This window comes from Manis javanica, chromosome 2 (assembly GCF_040802235.1).
Source record: "Manis javanica isolate MJ-LG chromosome 2, MJ_LKY, whole genome shotgun sequence".
NCBI classification, from domain to species: domain Eukaryota; kingdom Metazoa; phylum Chordata; class Mammalia; order Pholidota; family Manidae; genus Manis; species Manis javanica.
In genome coordinates, this window is record NC_133157.1 from 220,140,552 (window position 1) to 220,155,418 (window position 14,867).

At 44.5% G+C, this 14,867-nt stretch overlaps 1 long non-coding RNA gene across 4 annotated transcripts in view; it reads left to right on the plus strand.

Moving 5' to 3' along the window:
* The window catches only part of LOC118973370 (uncharacterized), a 72,857-nt gene extending 62,372 nt beyond the window's left edge, over window positions 1-10,485 (plus strand). For all 4 annotated transcript variants that reach the window (XR_005062676.2, XR_005062675.2, XR_005062677.2 and 1 more), the window contains one exon: window positions 10,031-10,485. This is a non-coding gene — a long non-coding RNA (uncharacterized lncRNA). The remainder of the gene's footprint in view (window positions 1-10,030) is intronic.
* The last annotated feature ends 4,382 nt before the right edge of the window (window positions 10,486-14,867 follow it).

Consider the following 14,867-nt stretch of genomic DNA (forward strand, 5'->3'; position numbering starts at 1 on the left):
TACACTGCCTTGCGGTTGGACAGTGTTCTCCACAGTCAGGGGGCTACTCTGCTGTTCTCGGTTCCTCGTGCTCATGGCCTTTGTGGGGAGGTCCTGGCACCCACCAGGGGAGCTCATTCATGATCATGACTATTTTCTTCTGGTCATGCTAACAATCCTAAACTTCCTCAAAGATATGGGAACCTCTGTCTCAATGGGTAGGGAATTGGGAATCATTTCAAGAAAATATTGAAGAGGAAAGGTATCTTCATGTTTCAGAAAATATTTTCTATCCCACTACCCAGGAAACTGCCATGAAAAAAGTGGTAGTGGAACATTTGGGAAGAACCTGTGTGTGCACACGTGCACATGCACATGCATGTGTGTTTGTGTTGGGGCAAGGGAGAGCGAGTTGGGATGCCAGGGAAAGCTCTGCATGCAGTAGGCTTTGCTTCCAAGATGAGACTCAAGAGGAGAGATCTGAGGGAGAGGATTCCGGCAGAAGGAACCACCCGGCAAAGGTGTGCAGGTGAACGCGTAGGTGTGGCTGAGGACTCAAGGTGGTTGGGCACAGCTGGAGCACAGGGTGCTGCCTCAGAACATCTAGACTTCATCTGAAGAGAAACACGTGACGCTAGCCAAGTGTTACGTGGCTGGAGAGTAAAATGACCGGATGTGTTTTAGGGTTACTCCGGTGATAAAAGTGGCCCAGAGGAGACAAAGAGTAGAATGAAGGAGACCATTAACTTTAAAGGATTGCTGTTCCTTGTTTAAAGAAGGACGATTTGTCTCAAAAAGGTGTTATTAGAACTGGATTACTGTTATCATTACCTGGCACTCAGGCACCATCTTCCTACAGAAGAAGGGAGGGGACCAGATCACTTTAGGGAGAGCTCTGGTCAAAACTTGAGAAGTAGACAGTGCTTTTTTTTGTCTCCTTTTCTCTATGGTAAAGACAGTGTAACAACAGAAGAGAAAAAAGAGAAAATAGCCCTCAAATCACCCTTGATCTTGTCATCCCAAAATGATGATTTTTCTTTTTGGTGGTTGATTTCTTGGCTAGTCCAAATGTCTATATAATTTTACACTGTCGCAAGCATACTGTACACAATTTTCCATCTCACTTTGGGAACTCAATGTGATGATATTTTCATGCTGCACAAATGCCTTTGCAGGATCATTCCTAATGCCTACCTAACATTCTCCTGGAGAGACACTTGATAGTTTTAATGAACTACTTTCTTTTTTTGGACATCAAGTTCCTCACAGAATTTTTGCACTTATTGGTAACACCTCTACCACACGACATGTATTATTTTGGGGGGCAATTTCCTTAGGATAGATTTCTTCTGATACTATTAAACAGGTTGAAGACCAGGAATGTTTTTGGCTTCTGCTACCTATTGCTAAATTGCCTAGAAGGTGCTTCTGGAACAAGTCACTCTGTCCCCCATCACTGGAGGTTGCTGAGGGCTTAGAAGAGGAGCCAGCTTTATCAAGTTGTGTTTTCTAGTTCACCAAATCTTTACAGCAACCTGTGAGTTGCTTTTATTGAGGTGTTACTTCATAGGGAACTTTGTCAAGCACTTTTATTTCCTAACCTCATTTAATCATCAAAAGAGCTCAGGGAGGAAGATGCCTGTGTCCCCTGTGCAGATGAGGAAAACTGAGTTTGAAAGAGGCTAAACAGCGTCCCATTATCAAGTGCTTAGAAAATAGCAGAGTGTGGAGCTGAATCCTGGTCTGGCTTTCTAGTCCTTAATCTTTATTGTGACATTGGTAAGCAACATGCCCTCTCCTTACCTGCTTATCGTGAGGCTCAATAGTCTCAGTCAAGAGACACAAGCAACAAAAACAACCTAAAAATTGAAGAGTAACGCACATATTTGGAGCCCTGAGCACCAGTTAAAACTCCTTCTTGGTAGGTCGTAATTACATATGCTGTGCATTCTGGATCAAAAGATGTCCGGGCTATTGTCCGCTGTTTATAAACTGTATCCAGAGAATAAATTCCTGGGGTTTCCAGGCATCTGGGTTCTAGCCAATTCCACAGCATCTGTGGGAAAGTGTTGGGCATCTGAGTAAGCCTTGGCAACAGGCTCCTCTGATTCATCCAGATTACAAGGCACAAGGACTGCTATGAGCACCGGGACTCTCCAGCCTCAGAAGCTGGTGGAGGGTCATGATGTTTCTATGGAGGAAGAGGAGCATGAGCATTTTTAGCAGAGGGTGGGAAGGGTGTGAAAACAGCGCGCGCATGTGATTACATCATGACGAGTTTGCACTGGATTCAGACTTCAGAGGAGGCAGAGGTGCTATATGATCCGTCTGCTCCTGTTTAGCTTGCCAGGGACCGAAGTATGCACAGGAGGCCAGGGAAGGGAAAACCATGGGAACCTGGGATAAGCAACCTCCTCTGGCTATTTTACCCAATGTCAAGACCCTCGGAAAGAGACTAGATTGCTGTCTTTGGAAAACATAATACCTTTGTGATAATGCAAGCTTATTTGCTTGTTTTCCTGTCTCATGGCTTTGTATGTTTAAGGACTGTCTGCCCAGTGCACTTTTTCCCGGCTTTGACATAATATACTTCAACAGAGGGATGGAGCAAAAATCCTGTGCCAGCCACTTTGCTGTGTGGCGGAGACCTGGAGATAAATACACGACTGATAGGTGAGGGGTCTGAGCATGGGCAGTGCTCGGAGGGGCCCAGGACAGGGATCGCTAACTCTTCCCAGGGCAGGAAAAGGTGGAAGAGACAGGTACATTTTCAAGGAGGTGGTAGAGATAGGCTTTGGCAGCTTTATAGGAATTTTCCACTGAGCAGAGGAGGCCATAACAGTTCTGGCAGAAGGAATAGCCTAGATAAAGGCATGGTTTGTTTGGGGGTGTTGCAAGCCCTTTGAAGTGTTAAAATCTAAACTGCACTGGTAATGATGGCTGTTTGGAGGAGATGAGAGGGAATGGGAAAAGGAGGGGCCGAGAAGAGAAGGTGGGCCAGAAGTGGTCTTGTAGGCAGGGACTCCGGTTTGACCTTTTAAGAAGCAATTTGCTGCTACAGTGCCAACCGCCCAGCAGTGTGGCACAGTGCTGTGACCTAGAAGCAGTATGCATTAGGGAACCAGGCTGAAGCACAATAGGGTCACCCACTAGCCATTTTGCTATGTTAGGCAAAGTGTTTCATCTCTTTGAGCGTCCGTCTTCCTATCTTTAAAACATGAACATTAGTATTTATCTTACCAGGTTGTTCTGGCAGATTAAAAAAAAAAAGGGTCCAATGGCATAAATGTACCCAACACCTTGCCTGGCATATAAATATTACTTTATTCTTCAGGCATTCAGTTGTTGCCCAGTAAATTTGGACTGAATATAATTTTTTTTAAACAAATATAAACAAACCAAAGATTAAAAGGAAGAATGTGGAGAAAATTTTTAGCGCTCAGAAGACTGTGGAGCTGAGGGAAGGGAAGGCGGAGCAGAGGACGCGGAAGGTGGCAGACACGCGGTTCCTGGCAGGCGGTGCTGATTCAAAGCAAGAGGCGCTCTCCCTGGGCTGCCTGCTGGACGACCAAGTGAACAGAGCCCCAGCCACGCAGGGCCCTTTGTGACGTGACCCTGCCTGACGCAGGAGAGCAGGGCAGAGCCTGTAACGCATTCCTGCATGCATTCTTTTTCTCCGTCCCCCCGAGTCAGGGAGCAATAATTCTTCCTGAGCTGGCTTCTGAACATGCAGTTAATTTAGATCTATTGAGTTTAGAGGGATTATTATGCTTCCTTTTTAGTAAATAAAGCTGTAAACAGCCGGTGAAATTGATTAATGACTTCGGGCAAGCTGCAGCATTTAATCAATGGCAAAAGCTGTTCATTGGGTACAATCTGGAGGAGAGCTCAGGGCAAGGATGGCAGCCTGGGGCAGTGCTGGTGGGCAGCGGAGGGGAAGGCCCGTCAGGGCAAGCTTACTTCAGCAACAGAGGGGTGGCGAAGCTGTGTTTGTCCAATCTGGCCTCATGCACCCCTTCTTTAATTTTGTCTCACTGGAGATAATGATTTGAATCACTATTTTTTTTAACAACTATCACTGCATAGAAAACATGAAGAGAAATGCAAATATAGAAAAAAAATCTAATACAAAATAAATCAAAGTAAACTTAATTTTCTCATGGTCATATCACTGGTCATACATATATACCATTTTTGCATTTTTATTTTGCTCCCCGAGGGCCTATTCTCCCTAGGCAATCAGAGACATTGCTTTAAAATGTAAAGCTGGTCATACTAGGTGCTGTTCACAGTCCTTGAGAGCTTCACAGGGTCCTCAGAATAACATCTCCAGTCCTCAGCAGGCTCAGCACTCAGCCTTCCCCAGTCGTGCCCTGCTCACCCCTCCCGCTGTCCCCGGCCGCTTTCTGCCTTACTCACTAGACTCCAGCCACACTGACCTCCCTCCGGCTTTTGGGATGTGCGCTGGGTGGGCTCGCGATGCTAGATCTCCGTCCTGCTTTACCTTCTGTCTGGAACTCTCCCTTCTTCTTTGTCTGATGATTCCGACATATCCTACACATGTCAGAGAATGTTTTTTGCCCCAATCTAAATTAGATTCTTCTAATTAAACTGTGTCCAAGTATTCTGTACTTTTCTACATTTGTTTCAACTGCAATTATTACACTTTGGGTGGTTTTTATTCCATGTCTTCCCCCCTAGATAGCAAGCTCCCTGGAGGTGGAGAACATCTGTTTATTCATCACCGCATTTGCAATTTTGGGCAGAGTACTTGGACCATAATTGAAACATTGTTGACTATGGAATTTAATTGTAAAAATACACTTTTAATTCCATCCTTTTCACTTAGCATTGTGTCATAAACATTACACCTCAATGAAGCATTTCCGTTGGTCGATTACTATGCCATCAGCTAGACATAACTTACTTTAATCATCCACTTGTAGTCAGGCGATTGAGTTTTGCTCAGTATTTTATGCTCATAAATGATGCTTACCTTTTAACTTCCCATGACTGATACTTTTAATAATTATTCTAGGAAAACTGGGGTAAATTGAACAGAGCATGTTCTTGGTTGCACAGTCAGAAACATAATCATCAAAGTACTTGTCATATAGCAGGCTGAGAATCCCTGCCTGGGGGTGTCCAGTGAGGTCTGACAGACAGATTTGGGAAAACAGCAGGCACCACCAGGCAGAGTAACTCTGAGGTCACTCTCTTAATTCAGTGATCTGGGGCAAATGCAAATTCTGACTCAGTGGTGAAAGTCATCATAGGCAATATGTAAATAAAAGGTCATGGCTGTGTTCTAATAAAAGTTTATTTGCAAAGACAGGGGCAGACTGGACTTGGCTCCCTGGGCTGTAGTTTGCCAACCTTTGGTTAAGAGAATTGAATCAGATGGTCAGTGTACAATGCTTAGGTCAATGTCTAGAACATAGAACATACCTAATAAAATGAAAGCTATTAGAAAGATTATGATGCTTATCATTATGATTGGCATCTGTCAGTCTACTGGACTTGGCCAACTGCCATGATCCGGAAGTTTCTTGGATTCTGACATCTGTAATAACAAACTCTCGTGGTTCTTCCTGCCAGCACAGCTTTGCAGAGCATAATGCTTCATGGACAAAACTTAGTAATTCCCCTCTCTTTAGGTATGTTCCGTTATCATGCAAGAATTCCTAGAGTCCTTCACAAATTCCAATCTTTTCGATTGGACACATTAGTTTAAAGTATATGATTATTTCTAATTGGATTCAGTGAATGGGCCACAGGACTACTAGAGGCATAATTGATAACTACTCTGTGGAGCAATTCTAACTCTTTTTCCTGAACCTTTTGATCAGTTAAGATTTGATTGTATATTAGATAACACTCAAAATGACATCTGTAGCCTTGGGCTCGGCCTATGATTACTGATGTATTTTTCATTTGCTTCAGTGGAAAATTGTTGACCACATACACAAAGAAAAGCAACTCTTAGCAAAGTGTAGAAACAGGAGGGTTGTGCCGACCTCTGAATCTTTATGGCTCCAAAGGCAGAGAATAATAGGGTATATGACATAGGGAATGACCACAGCTACATTTAATTATGTAATAGGCTCAGCAGATCTCAGAAAGGCATTTTAGGGTTCCCTGGGGCTAAATCTGAATCCCCTCCCTGAAGCACCAGGGTCTACAGCCTCATTCCCTTCACCCAGGAGATGGGTTTGGGCTCCATCAGCCCCACTGACCCCTCTCTGGCAAACTCCCCTACAGGAGGTACGGAGGTGGCTCCTTGCTCTTATCCTTGGCTATTCCAGCTCTGAGGTCCTGTTATTTTTCTTTTTTACCAGCCACGATGTTTTAAACATTACCCACAGAGTATTGGAGCTGGAGACAGAGAAAAGAGTTGAGTTCCTGACCCTAATATTAACCAGTGCTGGGTGACCAATTACGGGCCTCTGTTTTAGGTTTTAGACTCATGCCGGGGTCGCTCTAGCTCTAGCCAGCTGGGTAAATGAGTGCCGTCTGCACTTCCTTGTGCAAGGTTGAACAAGGAGGTATTTAACCTTCCTTGCTTATGTAAAGGGATTTATGTATCTATTATTCATGAACTCACCTGCCCGGAGCCCGAATCTGGACTATCAAAAGCGGATGAGGATGATCAATGCTGAGGACAGTTTGAGTAGGTGTAAGTGGTTTTGTAAGTTAACCTAACCTTTTCATAAGAAATTTTCTTAAGTAAATAATTTTTTAATAAGTTAAATGGAGCCAGACAAGTAAATTAAGTGAATGAATTGAGTAATGTGCTATTTCTCAAGCTCCTATCATGAGCACCATTGTAGTAAGTAATGGAGGTGAGACAGACAAGCAGTGGGGGAGGCAACGGGCCCAGCCTAAGCTCAGTGCTGGGCATAGAATCACCAGTTACCTGAGGGAATAATGGTGCGGCCACAGAGTACCAGTTCAGCTCCATCCAGTCTTAGAATGAGTTTTGGTCAAAGTGGAAAATGCCCTTATATTATGTATTAGGGACTGACCATGTGGCAGGTGCGCTAGGCAATCTGGGCACATTAACTGACTTTGTCACAGCCCTCCTCCCAACATGAGATTGGTTCCATTCTTCTAATTTTGTAGGTATGAAAACTGAGACTCAGGCACATAAAGTAACTTATGGACATGCTACAGGCAATCAGCAGTAGGGTCAAGAATAGACCGGAAGTGTCTGCCTCTGGGCTGTTCTTAGCCACTGTCATGTAGTGCCTTCCTGAGAACTAGAGGCTTGACCACCTCTGTTTCTGTGGACCTCATGCCCAACTTGCCAGGGGGAATCTGGGCACTTTTCCTGCTATTTGGCTTGACCCCTGTCTTGGTTTCTTGAGTTTCTCCAGTCTTCTACTGAGTCTGAAATGTTTGCCCTGAATCCACTTAGTTGTCTGGAGTCTCGAAAAATGGCCTATTGCTTGCTGGCCTTGTTTCTCTGGCTCTCAGCTTCTGGTCCTTGTACCACCAACCTTTCTCTGCATGAAGTCAGCTACCAAGGGACTGATCAACCAGAATTAGTGGGTTTGGGGAAATGCCCAGCCCCTCCATGCCTGCTTCTCTATCCGCCCACTGAGTCAGACTCACCCTTCTTGCTTTCAAGGCCACCTGACACTAGATACTGGACTGGTGATCACCAAACTTGAGGCTATCCTCTATGAGAATGTCTATGACAGAAAACAGTTTTGGAGCGACTTCCCAGCTGTGGGACCTTGGACACACCACTTGCTTTCTCTGAGGCTAATCGCTCAGCTTGTTAGGGGGCATGGTACTGGCACTTTCCTCATGCCGGTGCGTGGAGTGAGGTGGATATGGTGAGGATGAGAGGTAAAGGATGAAGACCTCCTGACATGTGGTGGCTGACTTTGTTACAGTGGCTCTTTGTTAATTGATCTTTTGGGGGTCTTATCACTCTTGAGATGGTGGCCATGATCTGTTGCCCTTTTGTTATAAAGTCAGCCTCACTCTGTCACCCTCCCAAATTTATACAGACCCAAGGAAAAAGTCTGGCATGCACGTAAGTTAATTAAGAAAATGAACCCAATCAAAGGAGGCAGAGGTAGTTAGGAAGGAAAAAAGAGAGAGAATTGGGTTCAAAGTGTGGCTGTTAATTACTTGCTCTGGATTTATAATGCCAAGAGGGTCCATCAACCAGAATACAGAATGGAGGATTGAAATAAATTAACAGAGAAACTCCGCCTTGTGTTGATTCTCAGTAACAGGCCAGAATTCTTGTGAGTAATTAATAGCAAGTTAGGAAGTCAATCTATGCAGACATAGATGCAGGTTTTGTAGAAAACTTTTTAGGGATGAAAGCAGAGCTCATGAGGAAATGGTGAGCTCCTTCACAAGAGTGAATCCCCCTTATTAATTCCTAAGGGAAGTCACACCTTACGAGTAGGGGTTCCCTGACTGCAGGGTGGTGGTAGACTTGAGGGCAGCATGGAACTGGGGAGATGAGCTGAGCGAGGAGAGGTCAGCCCCAGAGGGAAGCCACATTCTCCCTCATTGGCTCTGTGACAATGGGCAGCCACCTACCTCTCTGAGCCTCACATGTTTACTTTGAATGAAGGACAATGCGCACCCCATCTACCCTCAGGGCTCTTGTGAGGATCAAATGGGAGAAAAGATTTTGTAATTTGTTAAGAGCTGTGAGATCTGAGCAGCCATAATGATGAAGATGATAGTTGTCATGAAGGTGATGTTGTAAAGGATTTGGGATGAAGCTAATGGGAAGTTGAAGTTGAGTTCTAGAGGTTACAACCCATGGACAAACATTGGGCCAATTATCCACCCCAAATACCTCTCCCGGCTCCCCCAGGCCTCCACTGGGGTACTTTGTTACAGCACATGTGTAACCCCTGCTCAGCGTGTGTTCTTTCTTGGTACTGCATGGCCATTGCGCTTTCTGCCCATTCATCAATCTGTCCTTGTACTGCCTACTACCATCTACCTGTTTTTGCTCGGGGGAGCGCCAGGGATTAAGGGAATAGCCTGACCGTGTGTTATGCTGTGGGCAATGCCAGGAGCTATGCTTTCCTCACACCATTACAAGCTCTTAGCAGAATGATGGGATATATTTATTAATCCCATTTTGCATTTGAGAAAAGTGAGGCATATCCAGCATAATACAAATATTAAATAACAGAGCCAGAGTCAGGGCCAGATCTGCTTAATTCTTTTCAATAAAAACTAACTCTTAGAATGCTTCGCTTTGTTCTGCTCAGCTAAATTGTGTTTTCAATTTTTCATACAGAAATAATCATGGCTTCTGTGAAAAGATCTTATTTAAGGGTCCAAAGCAACAGCTTGAGTCTTCAGGGAAATGAAGTTTTGGTCTTTGCTGAAAGTACAGTTATTAAAGTAAAGGGTTAGCCCCCTAAAAGTTAACCACCAGTGCTAGTAGGAAGCTTCTAGGTTAACTAAAGAACATGGTACTTTGATAGATTCTGGTGGTACATTGTGCATGCGCACTGTCCACTGCCCTGCTGGTCACCAGGAACGAGGGAGATGTTTTCAGAGTTAGTAGGTACATGTGTGTTGCGCTGTCTGCCAGAAGAAGCGGTGGCCTTTGGAAGCTGACATCATGCTGGATGTGATTTGCAGAGACACTCTTGATGCCTCCCTCTGGTAAAGGTACCCTAGATCTTCCAGTGCCAACCAAATAGGCCCTCTTGGGGAAGTCAACACTTGAATGTGATTTGCAATTTCTAAAAACACAAATAAGATAAAGCAAAACCCTCCAGAGAGAAGGAATACAAAGCTTCTAAAGAGCAGCGATTGAGAACAAAGGTTGACATTGATGTTTCCCCAAGCACGAAGACATTCTAGGGGGAATTAGTAGGTGTCACACACAGTGGGGGTTCTGTATGCCCATAGATGTGATCGATGTCATATTTAAATCACGTTAAGCACTTATAATACTGCAAAACTTCTCAGAGAGTTCATAAATGTACTTGGTCCTCTCTCCCACACGCCTTCACCCCTCTCCCCATAATGACTCTCTGTTCCGTCTCTCCTGCAGGGTTCAGTGAGACATAACTCAGACACGCTGGAGTCGGCTCGGCAGGTGAGCCCAGCAGGTGTAGCAGATGTGTTCTCCGGATCCATGCTCTTCTCTGAGGCAGACGTAGCTGTCCCATTTGTTATTTTAAATGAAAAGCCATTTAGAAAAGAAAATGTCTTATTTACATGCCTAGATTATGTGTCTTCACCTCTTATTTACGCATTCCTGTAGTCAGCCTCCAAAACATGACTCCATAACCCTTAGTTTATGTAGGAAAGATAAACAAACAAATTCCCTGGATGTGTTCTGTAATATTCTTTCAGAGATTATTTACTAAGCAACTTACATGTGCCAGATCTCTGAAAGGGACTGTGATTTGAAAATAAGAAATATAACTGCTAATCTCAAAGAGCTCAGAGTCTGGTGTGTTTGTGTATGGGTATGTAAAACAGAAACAAACAAATAAAAATCATCATTTATGCAACACTGTGATTGAGTGCTATCTCAGGAATGGAAGCAGAGGCATGAAAGGCCGGCAACCTACCCTCCCTGAGAGCACCCTAGCAATGAGAAACTAGCTCCTCTTGGTAAACTGAAAAAATACACTCTGAAATAGTTCCATTGAAACTTCTAGATCAATACAATTACCTTACTGGTGATTGTATGAAATTGTGAGGCCTTCCCAATGGAACTCTGAAGATTTTTGTACTTCCCTTCCAGCCTCCCTGACTTTCTTCTGTGATTTAGATTTTGCATCTGAGGCCACATAATTAAATTACTGTTATGTGGGTCTTAACGGAGTCTGTTGAAATAAACCAAAATGAAGGCAGTTATTGATTTTTCTAGAAAACATAAGTATTTTAATTGCTCTTTAAATTGTTAATAATCTGTAAGTATTAGTTTTGTTTAAAGAATGCATCAACGAAGAGCAAGATTTAGATAACTACTGTGCCTAAGTAGAATACATTTACTTCTTCCCTAAATATCACTTATCAATCACCGTTTGTCATTATTACAGGCTTATTGTTAAAGTTTTAGCTACTTAAGCCTGACCTATTTTCCTAGTGATGAGCTCCTGAGCTGTCCCTATGCTGCTTCAGGGCTGCCTTTTTCTATAACAATTAAATTGGTTTAGAGGCATCTGAGTTGATGTTGATGCTCTAGTGTTTACATGGAAACATGAATGAATCCCACTTAGAGAACAAGAAAGGAATGATTCTTACCATAGTCTGTCCCCCCACCAGAAAATGAATCTCAGAGGAGTGTAGGGAATTTGTCCTAAATATTGGGAAAGAATACTGAATTATGCTAAAATAAGAGAATCATACAAGAAATAGATACCCCCCAGGTGTTAAAGTTCTACAGAATAGAGGACACGGGACACTTACAGTACGTACTATACAACACGTGCTTAGCAACCCATTTTAAACGGGGGAGGATGGATTGCCTTTACATCTTCGATGTTTACAACTGACTCTGTTGTTTATCAGAGACATTCCCAGAATGGACTCATTCGCTTTTTGGTGGTATGCAGTTTTGGAAAGTGTCGGTGGAGAGATGGTTGCTTCCTTCTGCAGCCATTTCCAGGCATCGGAATCATTCTAATTGTTCTTGGTAACATGTTCAGGACCATCTTAGAGTGGTGTCAGACCCTCTCTCCTGCCCTACCAACTTTACTGGCCTAACTAGTGCTATAGGAAGTCCAACCTCTTTTCCCCTCTGATGGCCGCACGGCTGATTCTATGGCTGGGGTCCCAGCTGCCTTCTCCTCCATGCAGTGGCTCTCTGGTTCTTTCCAACTCAGTCTATATCCTGGACATCATGATAAGCCTATAATAATGTCTCTGTGTTAGAGTTTCTATTCACTCCTAAGACCTGGTATTTGAGACAGTGAAGCCGCTTCTGATTTTCACTCTGCTCCTATGGAGGATTGCTACTGTGATGACCCAGATGTACTCATACTTCTCTGTGTCCATCCCTGGGAGGTTCCTATCACACTGCCATTGAGCTTGGCCACACAGCTTTTCAGCTAATGGAATAACAGCAAACATGACAGCTCTCAGTTTAGGTGCTGCCTGGGACTTGCCTTCCTATGTGCACATCTCTGAGTCACCCAGAGCTGACCAGCCACTTTTGCCCAGGCCTCACCTGTCCCCCATTGTGGGTACTGTTTGGACTCTTGTCTCCTAGTGTCATCTGGGCTGGTCTACCCTAGCCTTGGAGCTGCGTCTGCCAGACGCTGCAGATAGGAGCTAAGAGCAGAGCTCCTGCCATAGGGCCTCTGGGAAAGAATCCTTAGACTGGTGAGAGAATTAGCCTGAGGTGCAGAGATGCCACCATTGAACACTGCGCTGATGTTCTGTCTGGTGATGAGCAGTTTAAGGGATCAAGGGAAGAAACAGGTTGGGGGGATATGAACTATAAACCACAGGTCAGAGAGCAGGAAAGGCCAGCACGCTGCTGAATCAGCCCCAATGGACTTGCATGTGAGGGAAGGGCAGACTCTGGGAAGGCAGACCCACCGCTGGACTCGCACTGCAGCATCTGGAATCTCCAAACATTAGGTGCTTTGCCCAGTCAAGCTGCATAAATGGGGTCGTACCCTCCCAAGTGCTGAGATTTTACAGCAAACGGAAAGTAAAATTTCCCAGTGTCAAACCTCAACTACCTAGTTCGAGCTGCTTCATGTAAACTAAACATATTAATAAATTTAACTGTGAAAGAATCTGTATAACTTTTCAGATTTTCCAGTTAAAAGAAAGAAGATGCAATTCAGAACATTTCCATGAAGGTAATTACATAATGTCAGACGTCCAGGCAAGACGTACAGACACCAGTGTTTCATAATCAACCTAAAAAAAAAATTCTACTCATTGCATTTCATTTTATTTAACTTCACCCCACATTGTGGGTTACACAGAGACACACACCAATCACATTGTGGAGGAAACTGACTTGGATTTGAGTCTGGGCAATGCCAGTGACGAGTGTGTGGCGCGGAAGAAGCTACGGCAGCATTTGAGACTCGGTTTCCTTGGAAAGTGAGAGCAAAGTTATCGAGAGGATGTGAGGACTGATGTGGATTCACACACACACACACACACACACACAAGCAGCAAGGAGTAAGGCGGGCCTGGTGCAGTAAGAGGTGCCAACAAAAATGTCCCACTAGCATTATCAGCCTGTGTATTTTAAAACTGCTAGTCATTTCCCCATAATTTCCAGAAGAAGATCAAAAGGGAAGCAGAGTGCCGACCTACCCGTCAGGCACGAGGGGCCGCTCAGCCTTGCGCCTGTTTGTGTGACCACCATAGGGGTTCCCGCTTTCTCGCTCTCCTGAGTACAAGACTGGAGAAGATCGGTCGCCTTCCCCCAGGACGGGGCTGAGTGGGGGCGGCGGGGGGACGAGCGGCTGGAGAACCGAAAGAATCACGATGTTGACACACACATATGCGAGGAAGGCTTTACAGTTGCTTTCAAAAGAAAGGAGAGAGAAAAAAATCCTTCTACTGAAAATTGTAAAACATGCTGAGTCTTTTGTACCCTGGGTTGATGCTATTCAGAAGGAATTATATGGTGGTGATTTATTTATACCGAGTATTTAAGGAACTTGCCAGAGTGATGGAAAATGCATAGGTCTGCACTTTAGTCTGTTGCCAGACATAAGATGGGGAAAGGCAGGGCCAATTTGGAAAGAGAGGGTTGGAGGAACCCCCAGGAGGCTTATGGGGCAGTGGAGAGGGGAGGGAAAGAGACATTTTAGAATTAAAACCACACAAATAACGTGTGACATTTTCTTTTGAATGTCCCTAATTTTCTATCTCTAAGAGCATGATGAGTGGTAGGTTTCCTGGGGGGTCTGTGAGCACATGGTGGGCAGCAGCATGTGGGTGGGAAGGGCACAGGGTCTGGGTCCAGTCTGGCCTGACTCGGATCCCAGCTCTGCTTGTCTAGCGGTGTGACCTCGGGGAGTTCTTTATCTCCCCTGACCTTTTCCTGGGCTCTGTACTATTGTCCCTAGTTATATATATTGTCCCTGAAACTGAATGAAAATTGAGTCAGAACAGTTAAAACAAGCTTGGGCGAGAAACTTACAGAGCAGAAGAAAAATCTAAACAGAGGCCTCTAGGTCATAAAGGAATTTGAGCTCAAATGCAACCAAGGGTCAACCTGGAAGGTAGACACAGAAACTGCAGTGTGGGGGAGAGGCGCTGAGGTTTAAATTGGACTTGGGTTTTACAGCATGACTATCTTTTGTTTTCTCTTTTGAAGCATCTGTGTATGTGTATATAGTGAGAAAGTAAGACATGCAGTTACCTAACTCTTCATTAGTACAATTCATTATACAGGCAAGACAGTGAACAAAACACTTCTCTGAATTTCTCTTATCCCAGGCTTCTGCTTAAAGTGTGGTCCCTCCACTAGCAGCATGTTCGTCACCTGGGAACTTAAGAGAAAAGCACATTTGGCAGCCCCAGCCCCAGACAAAGGATCAGAAGCTCTGGGGTGGGGCCCAGCCCTCCCAGTGGTTCTCCTCCCATTAAAGTTTTCCACACCAGTCAAACGCTCCTAGCAATTTCTTATGTACTTTTCCAGAGATTTAAAATCATATACAAGAAGAGACACATGCAGATGTACGTGAGATGTAGACAGAGATGCACATGCCAGTATAACAGACACAGACAGAAGTGGTTTCTTCGATGCTCCTGAGGTCTGCTTCAGACTCACCTGACAGTAGATGTGGGTCGGTACCACAGGTAGAGGATCAGTTCCAGGACAATGCATTTGAAGTGTTACCAAGTCCCAGCTCACGCCACTTGCCGCAGGACAGGCCAAAAGTCAAGAGACAAGGTGT